The sequence below is a fragment of the Macaca nemestrina genome, chromosome 18, assembly GCF_043159975.1.
Source record: "Macaca nemestrina isolate mMacNem1 chromosome 18, mMacNem.hap1, whole genome shotgun sequence".
Taxonomy (NCBI): Eukaryota; Metazoa; Chordata; class Mammalia; order Primates; family Cercopithecidae; genus Macaca; species Macaca nemestrina.
Window position 1 is genome coordinate 14,890,341 of NC_092142.1, and position 16,133 is coordinate 14,906,473.

Genomic DNA, 16,133 nt, shown 5'->3' on the forward strand with positions numbered 1-16,133 from the left:
CTGGCACCTACCAGCATTGATTTCCTGACCCACGAAACAGGCCCTGCCTGACCTGAACTCTATAAAACACCACAGCTCACTGACACCCACCATTCAAAACAGCATTACTATGCGACAATGTGCTTTGTGTTCTAAAAGGTTAATCAACAAAAGAACATTTAGGACACAACCTCATCACAGCCTGCGTGTAACTGAAGCGCTGGCTGGAGGTAGTGGCTGCATCTACAGATTCAAGTTGGGTCCTTTCAACTGGACTAGTTCTCAGGAACTTCGGATGCCAGGTACAAATATATACCTAACAGGCATACACACGCCTGCATTGAGACAACACTTTTGAACCTAGCTAACTTTGGCAACTTGTTGGGCTGTTTGTGAAGTATTAAATCTGCCACAATATTAGTGATACAGTGATAAAGCACAGTGCTCCATGTTTCTTCTACTTCCCATAGCCATGTATGCAAACAGCCTGACAGAGCAGCACATATTTTAAGGCTTATAGGTTTCGGCAGCTGAAGAGCGTAGTCTGTTTGTGAGTAAGCTAATATAGGAGCTGCTGGGCTGCACTATTTACACTTTCATTAAATGTGCCTCTGTGGATGTTTTGAAGTGGTTTTCATCTGATAATAGAATTTACTGGCCGGGTGCGGTGGCTCACGCCTGTACTTTGGGAAGCCAAGGCAGGTTGATCACGAGGACAGGAGAGCGAGACCATCCTGGTCAACAGGATGAAACCCTGTCTCTACTAAAAATAAAGAAATGAGCTGGGCATGGTGGCGTGTGCCTGTAATCCCAGCTACTCAAAAGGCTCAGGCAAGAGAATCGCTTGAACCAGGGAGTCGGAGGTTGCAGTGAGCTGAGATGGTGCCATTGCACTCCAGCTTGGCAACAGAGGGAGACTCCATCTCAAAAAAAAAAAGAGAGAATTTACTTACACCTCATGACTCAGCTTATTCATTAACCAAGTGAAACCCCCGAGGAGAGGAGGGGAACTGGAGAAACAGAATGATGGGTCCTTATCAGCCAAGCAGAGCTGAGCTAGCTCACCTCTGAGGTGAGTCATGGCCCCTCGGAGGGAGGGTGTTGGTCACCAAAAGCAGCTTCTCCCAACCTATTAAAGAAAGAGTCACAGAAATTCCATATAAATTGTAAATGGGACAATTTTGTCTCTGGTTCCCTTTAACCATCCCTTGCCATGCTCCCAGCATTGGAAGCACTCAGCGCTTTCCTGATGGTGCCAGGATGCTGCACTATGAACAAGAGTCCTCTTCCTAGGCCTGCCTCTCACCTCTTCCCACCCGCTAGCCCTGCAATCCACCTACAGATGCAGAGCAGCTCCAGGTCACATCACACATGATCTGTCACCACAAAGAAGGTTTGAAAAAATGCCAACACCACCTCCTTGAACACCAGGCCAGATCCTCCGTGCCTTCATGGAGCCCTGTGCCTGTGCTTCCCATCCTCTGTGGAGAGAGAACAGTTTATTTTAAAGGAAGGGAATGAAATCCTCTCTCCAGACTACAGGTTGCCTTGGGACGATGAAATGTACTTGTTGTAACTGGCAATATTTGACTTCGGAAGAGTCACACTTCTTAAAAAAAAAAAAAAAGAGTCACACTTCTCCAAAAGGGAAATGGATAAAGAATGAAGATGTTATTTTTATTTTTCACATCAATTTTACTCTTTGCCTTGATGAGGCAATGTGCCCAATGACTAATTTATTGTATTGGTGAGTTCTGTCTAGAACCTACACACTGAAACCCCGAGGATCACCAAATGTCCCCGAATGGTGGCGCAAATCTGAGTAAGAATTGTTTTGATTTTAAAGTCCCATCCTGCCTGGGCATTTAACACAATGATTCTACACTTATATTGTTATTTCTGCTTTTAAATGACCACATCACTTCCTTGTGGATTTGGGATTTTAGGAGGACTATTCTAGCTCTTTATTTTCTTTTTCCTTAAGTAAGCTGCTTCCCTGTTACAGGGGCTGTTGCTGCTGACATCAGACCTAAAAACAGCATTCAGATCTGAACTGGAGCAAGTTAGGCCGCTAGGAGAAGCAGCATGATGAGTGACATTACTCTTGAGTCTAACACAGGTAATACAGAGGGGTGGGAGAAGGAGAAGGAAGAGAGAGAGAGAGAGAGAGAGAGAGCGCGGGACAGAGAGAGGAAGTGGGAGGAGACAGTGAGCCTGCACGAGAATCAGGGAGAGCGAACTTTTCACATTTGCTGAGAAACTGTTTTTATCAATAGAAGGTTGCAACTCCCAAACTTCAAAGAAGTAACAAGTTCTTCACCACTCCTGGACATTAAAAGGATCTGTGAAATTCTCTGCCAGCAGGAGAATAGGATTTTTAAAAAAGTGATACTGGCATTGTTCAGCTTTCCAGACTCAACTCATTAAATCTCTAAATTGTTCTAAGTATTCATTTTGCTTTCTACATTCTAAAGAGAAATTAATGTAGAGCTTTTTTGTCTATTTAAACATTCGTTGTAAAACCAACCGGTTAGATAAAAAAGTCAAGCCAAAAAGAGATAAATATAAAACACTAAAACAAGCCAGGTGAAGAGGCACGTGCCTGTAATCCCAGCTACTCAGGAGGAGGAGGCGGGAGGATCACTTGAACCCAGGAGTTCAAGTCCAGCCTGGGCAACAAAGGGAATCTTGTCTCCAAAAATTTTTTTAAATAAAAACAATATTAATGCAATGGCAAGTGTGATATTATAACATGTCAAAATATTTTTGAATATTTTATAACATCATATTTTAAAATTCTCAGTAACCTGAGAGTTTCCTACAATGTCAAAATACTCAACACAAATTAGGAAATTGAAAAACAACTTCTGAAAGTCATGTATACGTATAGCAGAACACAGAATGTTTTCTTTCATTTTTTGTTTTTTGAGACCCAGTCTCACTCTGTCACTCAGGCTGGAATGTAGTGTCACAACCATGGTTCACTGCAGCCTCAACTTCCCAGGATTAAGCTATCCTCCCACTTCAGCCTCTCGAGGAACTGGGACTACAGGAGCATGCCATCATGTCCGGGTAATTTTTAAATTTTTTGTAGAGGTGGGATCTTACTATGTTGCCAGGGTTGGTCTTGAACTCCTGGGCTTGAGGAATTCTCCCGCCTCAGCCTCCCAAAGTGCTGGGATTACAGGTGTGAGCCGCTGTGCCTAGCTTAGAATGGTTTCTGATTGATAATGGAATGCTGTAAATTTTATCTTTTACTTTTTTTTTTTTTAGACAGGGTCTCACTATGTTACCCAGGCTGGAGTGGAATGGCTATTCACAGGTGTGATCACAGCTCACTGCAGCCTCAAACTCCTGGATTCAAGCAACCTTCCCAAGCAGCCAGGGCACAGGCACGTGCCACCAACCCTGCCTACTCTTGTGGTTTTTATAAAGTACTCTCTACATTTCTTTCCCTAGAAAAAAATATTACCACCCTTTAGATTCTAATTCTAAAGTCCTACATCTAATGCCTCTAGCATAAGCAAAATCTCATTTTAAAGCATGTCTAATGAATGAATTTGCTTCTACTGCCTTTGCATATGCTGAGATTTTGATGGAGGAAAAAAAAAGTACCTGAAAGCAGCTTTCGTGGAACCCAGCTCTAAAGCTCCACAAACCACATTTTTCCAGTGAGCTCACAGATAGCACCCTGTGTCCTATGCCAGCTTAGGGCAGCAGTTAGAGGCCTTTACCAACAGAAAAGAAAAAGCCTAGCTTGCTTCTAAGGCTACACCCAGATCTATTCTGCCAAAATCAAATCTGTGGCAAGTAGGTCCATGGCTACAGACTCTTCTGCTATGAGGCACGCAGGGAAATAGTCCAGAGGTCTGAATAGCAAATGAAATAATTTTAACTAATATAAAAAAGACCATCTTTTCAGTAACTAATTCCCTCGAGGACATGATATGGAAGTCAACTATCCAGCTTCCACCTTTACATAGTATACAAATGAGAAAAGCGAGCAGGTTGGTTGCAGTGGCTCATGTCTGTATCTCAACACTTTCAGATTATTTGAGCCTGCCCAGGAGTTCGAGACCAGCCTGGGCAAAAGAGTAAGACCCCATCTTTACCTAATAATAATAATAATAATAATAATTAGTCCGGAGTGGTGGTGTGCGCCTGTAGTCCCAGTTACTTGGGACGCTGAGGTGGGAGGATCACTTGATTGCATCACTGCACTCCAGCCTGGGAAACAAAGCAAGACTCTGTCCCAAACAAACAAACAAACAAAAATAGAAAGAAAAAGGGAATGAATGTTAAAATGTAGGCAGAGGCATGAAAACTAGAAAAAGAAAGTCAGCTTGCAGAGCCAAGTTTATCTTTTACCCCACCGTGATGTGGTTGGCCAATAGTTGATAGAAGGCTTTTTGGTATAGTAGGTAGAAACAAACCCCACCAACTCTCAGGTTACCAGGCAATGTGCCACCATGTTATTAAAGCTGTCATGGTGAGAGTCCCTGGGCAGGCAGCCCGCTGGAATGCTGAGTCATCTGTTCCCCCGCTCACAGCTGGCATTCTCCCCAGCACATGCTCTGCCCACAAGCATGCTCTTTGGTGAATGCATTAGGAAGTAGTTACCTGAATGTATCCTGAAAATCACAGACAAGGCACTAAAACCACACCCATTGGAGCCTGTTCTGTCACAACTCAAGCCAGAGTGCAGGCATAAATCACTGCCATTTCTGGAAATAGCACAGGCACACCTTGCACTCAGCTCTCTAGAGGCCTTAGCTAAATGCTGTTTAGATTATTTTTTAAAAATGTTTTTTTGACTGGTTCAGGATTTAAAAGAGTTAACAAACATCATATGAGCAGAAGGCACAATGGAATGAGTGTGCATACTCTGGGGCAGACAGCTCTACTATTGGAAGGCCACATGCCTCTCTGGGCAACTGTTTTCTTATCTTTGAACTGAGGTGCTTTCCACAGTTGGTTTCAGGGAAAGCATCTAAGACTGGAGTCACAACAGAGTATTCATGCGTGGGGAAAGGGGTGGGGACGCTAAAGTTGAACTTTGCTTTTAGTTAAAATTACCCTTGAAACTTCTTTCTTCACACTGGAGAACATGCGTCTCTCAGCGAAGCCAACACAGCTGGTTTTTCCAACACACTACTGGTTCTCCTCTAGCACATCAGAGGAAGAAGATGGCTTGCATGTGAGCACCATGTTATTAAACACACATGCACACACATGCATGAACACACACTGTTTATAACTAGCAAGAAGCCCGCTACAAGAAGAGTGTGAAAATTGATATTCACAAGGAAGGGGCAGAATTTTCATCTCCCATTTCATCTCCAACTCACTGGAATACATACTTTTGCTGAGTGAAGTGACAAGCAAAACCAGTCTCACACCCTAAAAAACAATTAGCCTCATCAAGTACATTTGAATTCACACAAGTTTTACAATGTTACGATGTAACTCTACTTGGTACCTAGCAAATACATGATCTAAGCCTCTGTGCCTGTCCTCTGATCACACGTACCCAAGCTAGTTCTCTGAAGACAAGGAAGATGTTTTAGCTATTCTATACCTGCAGTGATATTTCTCCAGGAGAGAACAGCTAATACAGCTACTTCTCTCTGCTTCCGAACAGCCCTGGGCTTGCAATTACTACAAGCCACTGAAGAACCATGGCTTAACTTCTCAGGACATGGATTTTACTAGAGATCAGGGAGGAAAAATTAAATAATTAATCTGGCAATTTAAAAAAATAGTATTAAAGTAAAATGGACATATTGTAGAATAGCATTTTTTAAAAAATTATGACAATGGTTTAAATAAAATATAAGACTGTAGAGAAATTTCAACTCGTGCCCCACCCTCACTCCGCTGTGCCCCTGAGTGCTCCTATCTGCTCTGCTTTGGTGTTGGGGGGCTTCATAGAAGTTTGAGAATAACCTCCTCCCACAGAGGCACTGATGTTAGCTGAATGGATTCTCCTTTCTGGGGAATGAGAACACCAGAAAGGAGAAGAGACTCCCACCTTCTCTTCTTGGCAGCAAGGAGGTGAATGTAATGTCCATACAAGGGTAGTTTACACAGGTCAATTTGTACTCTAGGTGCACAAACAACACTTAGGAAGCTGTAAGGAATTCTCTGTGGTTAGAAGCAATTCTGAAAAGAGCTGACTCATATGAGAAAAGGGTAATGCAATATCTATTTCTTTTAGCAAAGGTGACAGAAATGCACGAATCATGAATATGTCATGCAAGGAAAGATGAGGGCAGCCTAAGCTGAGAAGGTGTTCAAATAAATCTCTTGTTTGAAAGGGATTATGATACCACTCTTTTCCCTGCCTACCTGTTGACAAAACAGAAACGTGGGAATCCTGTCTTATAAATTCAGGTTCTGGCCCTCATTCGCCCTACAAGTATTTCTTGGCCAAGGTGAAGTGGTCACTCGTGCATCTACCAAAATGGTCTGGAACACTGACTGGGCAGGCTTTGAGCAGCACGGTCACCTGCCTTAGGGTGGTAGCTATCATTCCCTGAGATTATATCACACATAGTACACGCTGCCAGTGCTGTAGGCTCTGTTACCCTCACTTTATAGAGAAAACTGAAGACCCTGTTGAATGACTTGTCCAAAGTCTTGCAACTGGTATAAGGAGAACTGGAATACAAATTCAAGATGTTTCGATCCCACATGGCTGCAAGGAGCTGATGTCAAGGAAGATACAAAGTAATGACCACCTACTCTGCTAGCAGATGGTGGTAAGCTGTTCTTAGAAGCAGTGAACCAAGGGCATGATATCAACAGTCCTTGTGTGTGCATTCTTCAGCAGAGAGGTCTACTGACTGTCAGTGAGTGTTCTGTCTAAACGAGAAGGGGCTTAGAGAGGATCATATCCTTTGACCTAGTAATTCCTCTTTTAGGAAACCATCTGAAAACAATCTGAAATGATGACTAATTTTTAATGCACAAGGATATACAAATTTTTGAATTAAAAATGTTTTTAAAACATAAACAAATGTTTAATAGTAGGAGAACAGTTAAATTATGCTATTCATATTCATTAAAAACTATGTGAGGTTGAAGTGGGCTGGCACGGTGGCTAACACCTGTAATCCCAGCACTTTGGGAGGCTGAGGTGGGGATATCATGAGGTCAGGAGTTGGAGACCAGTCTGGCCAACATGGTGAAATCCTATCTCTAATAAAAATACAAAAAATCAGCCGGGCATGATGGCGTGCACCTGTAATCCCAGCTACTCGGGAGGCTGAGGCAGGAAAATAGCTTGAACCCAGGAGGCGGAGGTTGCAGTGAGCAGAGGTTGTGCCATTGCACTCCAGCCTGGGTGACAGAGCAAGACTTCATCTCAAAAAAAAATAAAATAAAATAAAATAAAATAAAAATTATGTGAGGGAGAAAGTAGGGAGAGGGGAGGAAAAAATATGCTTTCAAGAGAATAATAAACAAGCAATACATAATCAATAAATTCTCTGGCTAGTTATTTGGGAAAAAGTAACATGAATGCCTCTCTCATAGGTTATATCATTGATTCAATCAACAAATATTTGCTGATCACCTACTATTTTAGGCACTGAGAAAAACTTACAATAAAAAAATCTTTGCCCTCCTAAGACAATTCGTTGAGCAGTACAGTTTCACATGTGTATTTTCCTACATGTATATTAAGCCTCCATTTAAAAGTTAAAATAAAAAGCCTGACTTCATGGATTTTACATTCTAATGGTGAGATATTGACACTAAACAAAAAAGTAAAATACACAGTGTACGTGCAGTGCTATGGAGAAAACAAAAAGCAGGCAGTACTGAGATGTGGGTTGTGATTTTAAATTAAGTGGTCAGGGAAAGTCTTACTGATAAAGTTACCACATAACAATGCAAGATGCCAAATTTCAGATAAATTACATATTATTATTTAGTATACCATGCAATATTTGGGACATAGCTATTTTAAGCAAAATCTGGCAATCCTACTTACTGAAAGTCAAGTGAACAAATCTCATTCCTAATAAATTAAATGCTTAATGCTTCTGAACAGGACACTAAAGCCAGAAACTATGAAAAAATAAACTGACAGATGTACTATGGAAAATGTAAAGCTTTGGTATAGCAACATAGACTAGATTAAGAAGAGCTGGGCACAGTGGCACATGCCTGTAGTCCCAGCTCCTCCAGAGGCTCAGGTGGGAGGACCTTGAGCTCAGGAGTTCAAGGCTGAGGCTGTAGGGTGCTATAATCACACCTGTGAATACTGGGTAATATAGCAAGACTTTGTCTCTTAAAATACACGCGCACACACACACACACACACTGTACAACAAATCGGGACAAATATTTGCGAAATACAAAACTCAGGATTAATCTAAGCATCATTTTCTCCTATAAAATGAGGGGAAGGGGAAGATACCTGTAGTTCATACAATTACAAGGATTTCAGAACCGTGTCTTGTACCTAATAACCAATGGCTCATTAAATGTAATAAATGATAATCATGATGTAGGTGTACTTATAAATCAGCAAGAAAAGCACACAATTCACAAAATAATAACAACCAATTGAACTTTTGAAAATAATTGTAGTGTCAGCTTAGGCAACATGTGAACTAAAATTTGAATGACATCCTTGCACTAAGAGGTCATAAAATTTCAAAAGCAATCCATGTTTTAAAAAAATCATCAATGGACATTAATGCTGCTGGATGAAAGATTACTGAAGAACAGGGTTTCACAGTCTCTAAGTATTACCCAAAGAGTACTTATTTATTACAAAGCAGGAAGGCTACGATGGAAAAATCTGTGACCACTATTTACCTAAATGATGTCAAACCAAACATCAGCAATAACAGAACAAACTGATACCATGTGCCTTTCAGTGTGATGCACTGAAAAGAGCACATCAACTACGTGGTACTCCTGCCAAAAACATTTAATCTGAATCTTATCATGAGACAATCAGAAATATGCAAATTGAAGGACACTGTAAAACAACTGATCTGAACTCCTCAGAAAAATGTCAATCTTGTGAAAATAAAAAATAGGCTGGGGAACTGTTCCAGATTAAAGGATACTAAAGACTAAAGAACTATGATGACTAAAAGTAACACAGGACTTTGACTGGAGCTTGGATCCAAAAATAAAAATAGAAAAACTGTAAGGGACATTATTAGGACATTTGGGGAAATTTGATTACAGCATGGACATTAAATCATATCAAAATCGTATCAGTGTTAAATTTCCTGCGTGTGATAAATATATCAGGGCAATATTTTTTAAAAGCCTGTGTTCTTAAGAGAAATACACTAAAATATTTTTAAGCGAACCATTATATCTCTGACTCTCAAGTAGTTTAGCGATAAAAAACAAATACAGGTATACATGTTCACATATGTATATATTATGCTTGTGTATATATGTGTGTGTGTGTCTGCAGAGAGGGAGATAGAGCAATTATGATAGAATATTGCCAAGTTATCTATAGGTTTGAAGCTGAATGCAGTGGCACGAGCCTTTAGTTCCAGCTACTTGAGAGGCTGAGGCAGGAGGACTGCTTGAGCCCAGGAGTTCAAGTCCAGCCTGACCAACATAGTGAGACCTCACTGCCTTTAAAACAAGAAAAAGAGTGGGAGAAAATATCATTAAAAAATAAAATGCATGAGGTCTAACTCCAAAAACAAACAAAAAAGGAAAGAAAATGCATTCTCTCAGTAGTAATCAAAGAAATGCCAAGAAGAATGGTTTTGAAAAGACTTAATGTTGGAGAAGCATAACTAATATAACCTTCTTTAGAGGGTGATCTGATAATCTATAAGAAATTCTGATTCTGAAACTTTTTGTTGAAACCAGCTCTCTGACTATCATGTAATCAACAGAGGCCAAGTGAAGGCCAGGTGTGGTAGCTCATGCCTGTAATCCCAGCACTTTGGGAAGCCAAGGTGGGTGGATAGCTTGGGCCCAGGAGTATGAGACGGGCCTAGCCAACATGGCGAAACCATCTCTATTAAAAATACAAAAAAGGCATGGTGGTGTGCATCTGTAGTCCCAGGTACTCGGGAGGCTGAGGCGCAAAAATCACTTGAACCTGGGAGGCAGAGATTGCAGTAGGCCAAGATTGCGCCACTGCACTGCAGCCTGGGTGATGGGAAAAAAAAAAAAGAGGCCAAGTGGAATTCTAGAGACTTTTAATTTCCCATTTGCAGTTCTTTCTTTCATATGAAATTCCTATGCCCAAAGAGGTTTGAGAGTAATAAAAATTGTAGTAAAAATAAAAAATAAATGAAAGATCCTATAATAAGAATACTGTTGAGTAAATAAATTATGGCATATCAACTTGATGGCTTATCTAATGCAGTCAGTTAAAATTTAAAATGATTTCACAGAGTTTAAACAGCTTGAGAACACTTCTCACAACTGTTAATGTGAAAAGCAAATATTCAAGTCCATCTATAGTATGATTACACCTACATAAAATAATGAAACATGGTACTGTAATATGTCAGAATGTTATCATAATTATTTCTGGGTGATTATGTTTCTTTATTGTGTGTTTCCCAAATTTTCTGTCACAAATATGTACCTGTTTTATTTTTATAAATACTTTTTTATCCTGAAGTGGCAGGTCAATAAATAAATAACATAGACAGGCATGCAGGCAGGCAGGCAGACAGACATAGGACAGACAGACAGACAGACAGACAGATAGACAGACAGATAGATAAATAGGCAGGCCGGGAACGGTGACTCACATCTGTAATTCCAGCACTTTTAGAGGCCAAGGTAGGGGGATTGCTTGAGGCCAAGAATTCAAGACCAGACTGGAGAGTAGAGTGAGACTCCCCTCATCTCTACACATAAAAAATAAAATAATAGTAGTAAAATAATTTTTTAAAAAAATAAATAAAAATAAAAGACAAAACATATGTAGCATTCCTGGACTCAGAACATAATAAAAGATTTTTATTATTATAGTGACTTGATTTAGAGGATCTGAAAAGTGAGTGTGGACAAATGCAGGCTCATATTCCCATAGTGAGATACTCTGTAATAACCAGAGAGAGTTTATAAAAATGAAACTTTAAAATAACTATAAACAGATATATCAAAAATTAATAAATAAGTGGGTAAATCTCTGTTCGGGGATCTCAGCTCTGAAGGCTGTGAGACCCCTGATTTCCACTTCACACCTCTATATTTCTCTGTGTGTGTCTAATTCCTCTAGTGCTGCTGGGTTAGGGTCTCCCCAACAAAGCGGGTCTCAGGAAGTGGCGCCCAAGGTGGGGCCTCAAATCCAGGTGGAAGCGTTGCCAGAGCCACAGTTGGAGAACGTGGAACTAGCTGGAGGACACCCGAGTATTCTTAAAGCAATCCCCACGGTGAGTAAGAAGGGGAGTTTGGAAGCGTCAGGGTAACAATGGGACAAGTGTGGACTCTCGTTTGTTCCGCCTTGGAACTTTTTCACACTGATGATGAGGAGAAAGGAGAGTATAGCAAAGTAACAGAAGAGGTTACAGAGCATGTTTATTTACCAGCTAAAGCTAAAGTGGCAAAGGAAGGAGAGGTTCATCCCTACCCTTCTGCACCCCCTCATTATTTTGAAGAAAAAGACCCTCCAGATCTTTCTTTTCCAGAGGACACTGGGTGAAAAGCAGTTGCCCCAGTGACTGTTCGAGCAGCGCCTCGAGCGACCACTCTCAGTTCTATTCAGGCAGGAATTCAGCAAGCTAGATGAGAGGGTGATTTAGAGGCTTGGCAGTTCCCTGTTAGAATACACTCCCCAGATAAACAAGGAAATATTATAGATACATTTGAGCCTTTTCCTTTTAAATTCAGGAAAGCACATTTAGTTCATTATATCAAGGCCTGTGGTGGTATCGGAGGTAATCTGAATAAAGCTACTTTGTTGGCACAGGCAATGGCAGGACTGAGAGTGGATAAAGGAAATACTCTGTTTCCTGGAGCCTGTTTTAACTGTGGAAAGCATGGTCATACTAAAAAAGAATGTAGAAAAAATCAGCGAGTCAGGCCACCAGATAGGGGAAAAAAGAAAACTGCTGAGCTTGAAATATGTCCAAAATGCAAAAAAGGAAAACACTGGGCTAATCAGTGTCACTCTAAGTTTGATAAAGAAGGGAACCCGATTTCAGGAAACGCCATGAGGGGCCCGTCCCGGGCCCCATTCTAAACTGGGGCATTTCCAGCTCAGGCTATTTCCTCACCCCTGTAAAATGTCTGTCCCCCACCACAGCCGGTAGTGCTGCAGTAGATTTATGCTGCACAAAAGCTGTGAGCCTTCTGCCTGAGGAACCCCCACAAAAGGTCCCAACAGGAGTCTGTGGACCCTTGCCAGCAGGAACAATAGGATTACTTTTAGGAAGATCCAGTTTAGATTTAAAAGGGGGATATATACATACAGGAGTCATTGATTCAGATTACAATGGGAAAATTCAAATTGTTATATCTACTTCTGTTCCCTGGAAAGCAGAGCCAGGAAAGCATATAGCACAGCTCCTGATTGTGCTGTATGTAGGAATAGGAAAATGTGAAATTAAATGAACAGGAGGATTTTGAAGCACAAATAAACAAGGCAAAGCAGCTTATTGGGTAAATCAAATTACTGATAAATGTCCTACCTGTGAAATAACTATTCAGGGAGAGAAATTTAAAGCTTTGGTAAAAACAGCAGCAGACATTTCAATCATTTCTCTACAGCACTGGCCGTCTGCATGGCCAATCCAGCCCGCTCAATTTAACATAGTTGGGGTTGGTAAAGCCCCTGAAGTATATCAAATTAGTTATATTTTGCATTGTGAAGGGCCCAATGGACAACCTGGGACTATTCAATCAATTATAACTTTTGTACCTATAAATTTATAGGGAAGAGATTTATTACAACAATGGAGAGCATAAGTTCCAATTCCAGAACAATTATATAGCCCTCAAAGTCAACATACAATGCATGAAATGGGGTATGTCCCTGGTATGGTACTAGAAAAAAATTTGCAAGGTTTGAAAAAACCGCTTCAAGAGGAAAGACAAAGTTCCCACCAAAGATTAGGAAATAATTTTTGATGGCAGCCATTGTTAAGCCTCCGAACCTATACCTTTAAAATGGTTAACAGATAAGCCAATTTGGATAGAACAATGGCCGCTAAGTAAAGAGAAACTGGAGGCTTTAGAGAAGTTAGTTGCTGAACAATTAGAAAATGGGTACATAGCTCCAACATTTTCCCCTTGGAATTCTCCAGTTTTCCTAATTAAGAAAAAATCAGGTAAATGGAGGATGCTAACTGACTGAAGAGCCATCAATTCAGTTATACAACCTATGGGAGCATTACAGCCAGGATTGCCTTCTCCTGCTATAATTCCAAAAAATTAGCCTTTAATAGTCATAGATTCAAAAGACTGTTTTTTGTTTGTTTGTTTGTTTTTACTATTCCCTTAGCTAAGCAAGACTGTGAACAGTTTGCATTTCCAATTCCTGCAGTAAGCAACCTGCAGCCTGCTAAGCGCTTTCATTGTTTTACAGATAGGTCTAGTAATTGTAAAGCTTCTTATTCTGGATTAAAAGGTAAAGTTTTCCAGACACCCTACACTTCAGCTCAAAAAGCGGAGCTTGTAGCTGTAATTGAGGTATTGACTGCTTTTGATATGCCTATTAATGTGATTTCTGATTCTTCATACATGGTTCATTCCACACAGTTAATTGAAAATGCTCAGTTAACGATTTCATACAGGTGAACAACTGATGACTTTATTTACCCAACTGCAAACAGCAGTTAGAAGTAGAATACACGCTTTTTACATCACTCACATTAGGGCTCATACACCTCTTCCAGGACCTTTGACTGAAGGGAATCAAATAGTCGATTGCCTAGTTGCTAATGCAATATCTAATGCTAGACGTTTTCATAATTTAACCCATGTTAATGCCTCTGGTCTCAAATGCAGATACAGCATTACCTGGAAAGAAGCTAAAGCTATTATCCAGCAATGCCCAACTTGCCAAATGGTACATTCCTCATCTTTTACAGGAGGAGTTCATCCTCGAGGATTGGAACCTAACACTCTTTGGCAAACGGATGTCACACATACTCCCTTGTTTGTAAAACTAGCTTATGTACCTGTATGTGTGGACACCTTTTCTCACTTTGTCTGGGCTACATGTCAATCAGGAGAGTTTTCTGCCTGTGTTAAATGTCACCATTTGCAGTTTTGCGGTGATGGGCATTCCAACCTCTATTAAAACAGATAATGCCCAGGCTATACTAGCCAAGCTCTAGCTACATTTTTCTCTATGTGGAATATTAAACACATTACTGGTATCCCATACAATTCTCTCAAGGACAAGTCATAGTGGAAAGAATGACTCTCTCCCTAAAACAGCAGTTGCAAAAGCAGAAAGGGGGAAATAGAGAATATGGAACCCCACAGATGCAAATGAATCTAGTATTATTAACTTTAAATTTTTTGGGACTGCCCAAAGGCCAGATGTTATCAGTAGTTGAACAGCATCTACAGAAACCAGCCGCAAAGACAGAAGCAGAACAATTGATTTGGTGGAGAGATCCAATAACAAAAAGTTAGGAAATAGGTAAAATAACAACTTGGGGTAGAGGTTTTACTTATGTTTCTCCAGGCCAAAATCAACAGCCGATTTGGATACCATCAAGATACCTAAAACCTTATCATGAGCTAGATGCCGAGGAAGAGATTCCAGGAGGATCCCAAGGACCCCCCAGTTGCAGCCACATCAAGACTGACGCTGAGGAAGACCCTAACTGTCACGAGCAACACCCGTCAAACACAGCCACCCACCCGGGGACAGATCAAGAAGCTGTCACAGAAGGCGGAAGAAAACCTGAGGAAAGCAGGACAACCAGTCACAATGAGTAATTTAATAGTACCTGTGATAGCAGTTATCATCACTGCTGTGAATATTCCTTCAACAAAGGCTGACACAGAGGACAGTTACACTTATTAGGCATACTTATCAATCTTGGCTGGTAATAATGCCTAGATGTAATCACTCTACAACACTGTTACACATGCTTTCTGATCTCAATATTTACCATAATAAATCTGCTCCTATAATTGAGGCATACCGCCTTCAAAAACCTATTTATAAACAAAATAGAACCCGGCCAGAAATAATGAACGTACTTGTTTAGGAAGATTGCACTGCAGAACAGACAGAGGTGTTGTACAACGATTCCTATGGAATCATTATTGATTGGTCCCCTAAGGGGATGTTTAGTTTAAATTGCACCTCTCAGTCTGCATGCCATGGCCACACTATGTTCAGCTGGTCTGAACAAAATGGTCACATGGTAGAAATGATAAGAAGTACGGCAAAAGTTCCTATTATCTGGAACCATGGTGGTATAGTGGCACCTCACCCTCAAATGATACGGCTCATTGCAGGAGCTAAACATAAGGATTTGTGGAAACTATTAATAGCTCTTAATAAGATCAACATTTAGGAAAGAATAAAAAAGCATCTAGAAAGACACTCTACAAACTTGTCTTTAGATATTGCAAAATTAAAGAATAAATATTTAAAGTATCCCAGGCATACCTGACCTTAATGCCGGGAACTGGAGTGCTTGAAGGAGTTACAGATAAATTAGCAGCTAGTAAGCCATTAAAATGGATAAAAACACTTGGAAGCTCTGTGATTTCAATGATGATTGTGCTTTTAATCTGTGTTGTTTCTTTGTATAGTCTGCAGATGTGGATCCTGACTCCTGTGAGAAGTAGCTCACTGTGACAAAGCTGCCTTTGCTTTCATCCATTTGCAAATCAAATAAAGGGGACATGTTGGGAACAAGCCCCCCAAAATCCGGCCATAAACTAGGCCCCAAAACTGACCATAAACAAAATCTCTGCAGCACTGTGACATGTTCATGATGGCCATAAAGCCCACGCTGGAAGGTTGTGGGTTTACGGGAATGAGGGCAAGGAACACCTGGCCCACCCAGGGCGGAAAACTGCTTAAAGGCATTCTTAAGCTACAAACAATAGCATGAGCGATCTGTGCCTTAAGGACATGCTCCCGCTGCAGTTAACTAGCCCAACCTTTTCCTTTAATTGGACCCATCCCTTCATTTCCCATAAGGGATACTTTTAGTTAATTTAATATC

At 40.7% G+C, this 16,133-nt stretch overlaps 1 protein-coding gene and 1 long non-coding RNA gene across 4 annotated transcripts in view; one reads left to right on the forward strand and one right to left on the reverse strand.

Annotated features, from left to right (window-relative positions):
* LOC105467735 (poly(A)-specific ribonuclease) overlaps positions 1 to 16,133 on the reverse strand; it is a 200,101-nt gene that overhangs the window by 64,612 nt on the left and 119,356 nt on the right. The gene's annotated exons all lie outside the window — the stretch shown is intronic.
* LOC139359835 (uncharacterized) lies at positions 113 to 14,798 on the forward strand. Its single transcript, XR_011616324.1, has 4 exons — positions 113 to 281; positions 1,985 to 2,098; positions 11,213 to 11,366; positions 14,630 to 14,798. It is a non-coding gene; the product is annotated as an uncharacterized lncRNA (long non-coding RNA).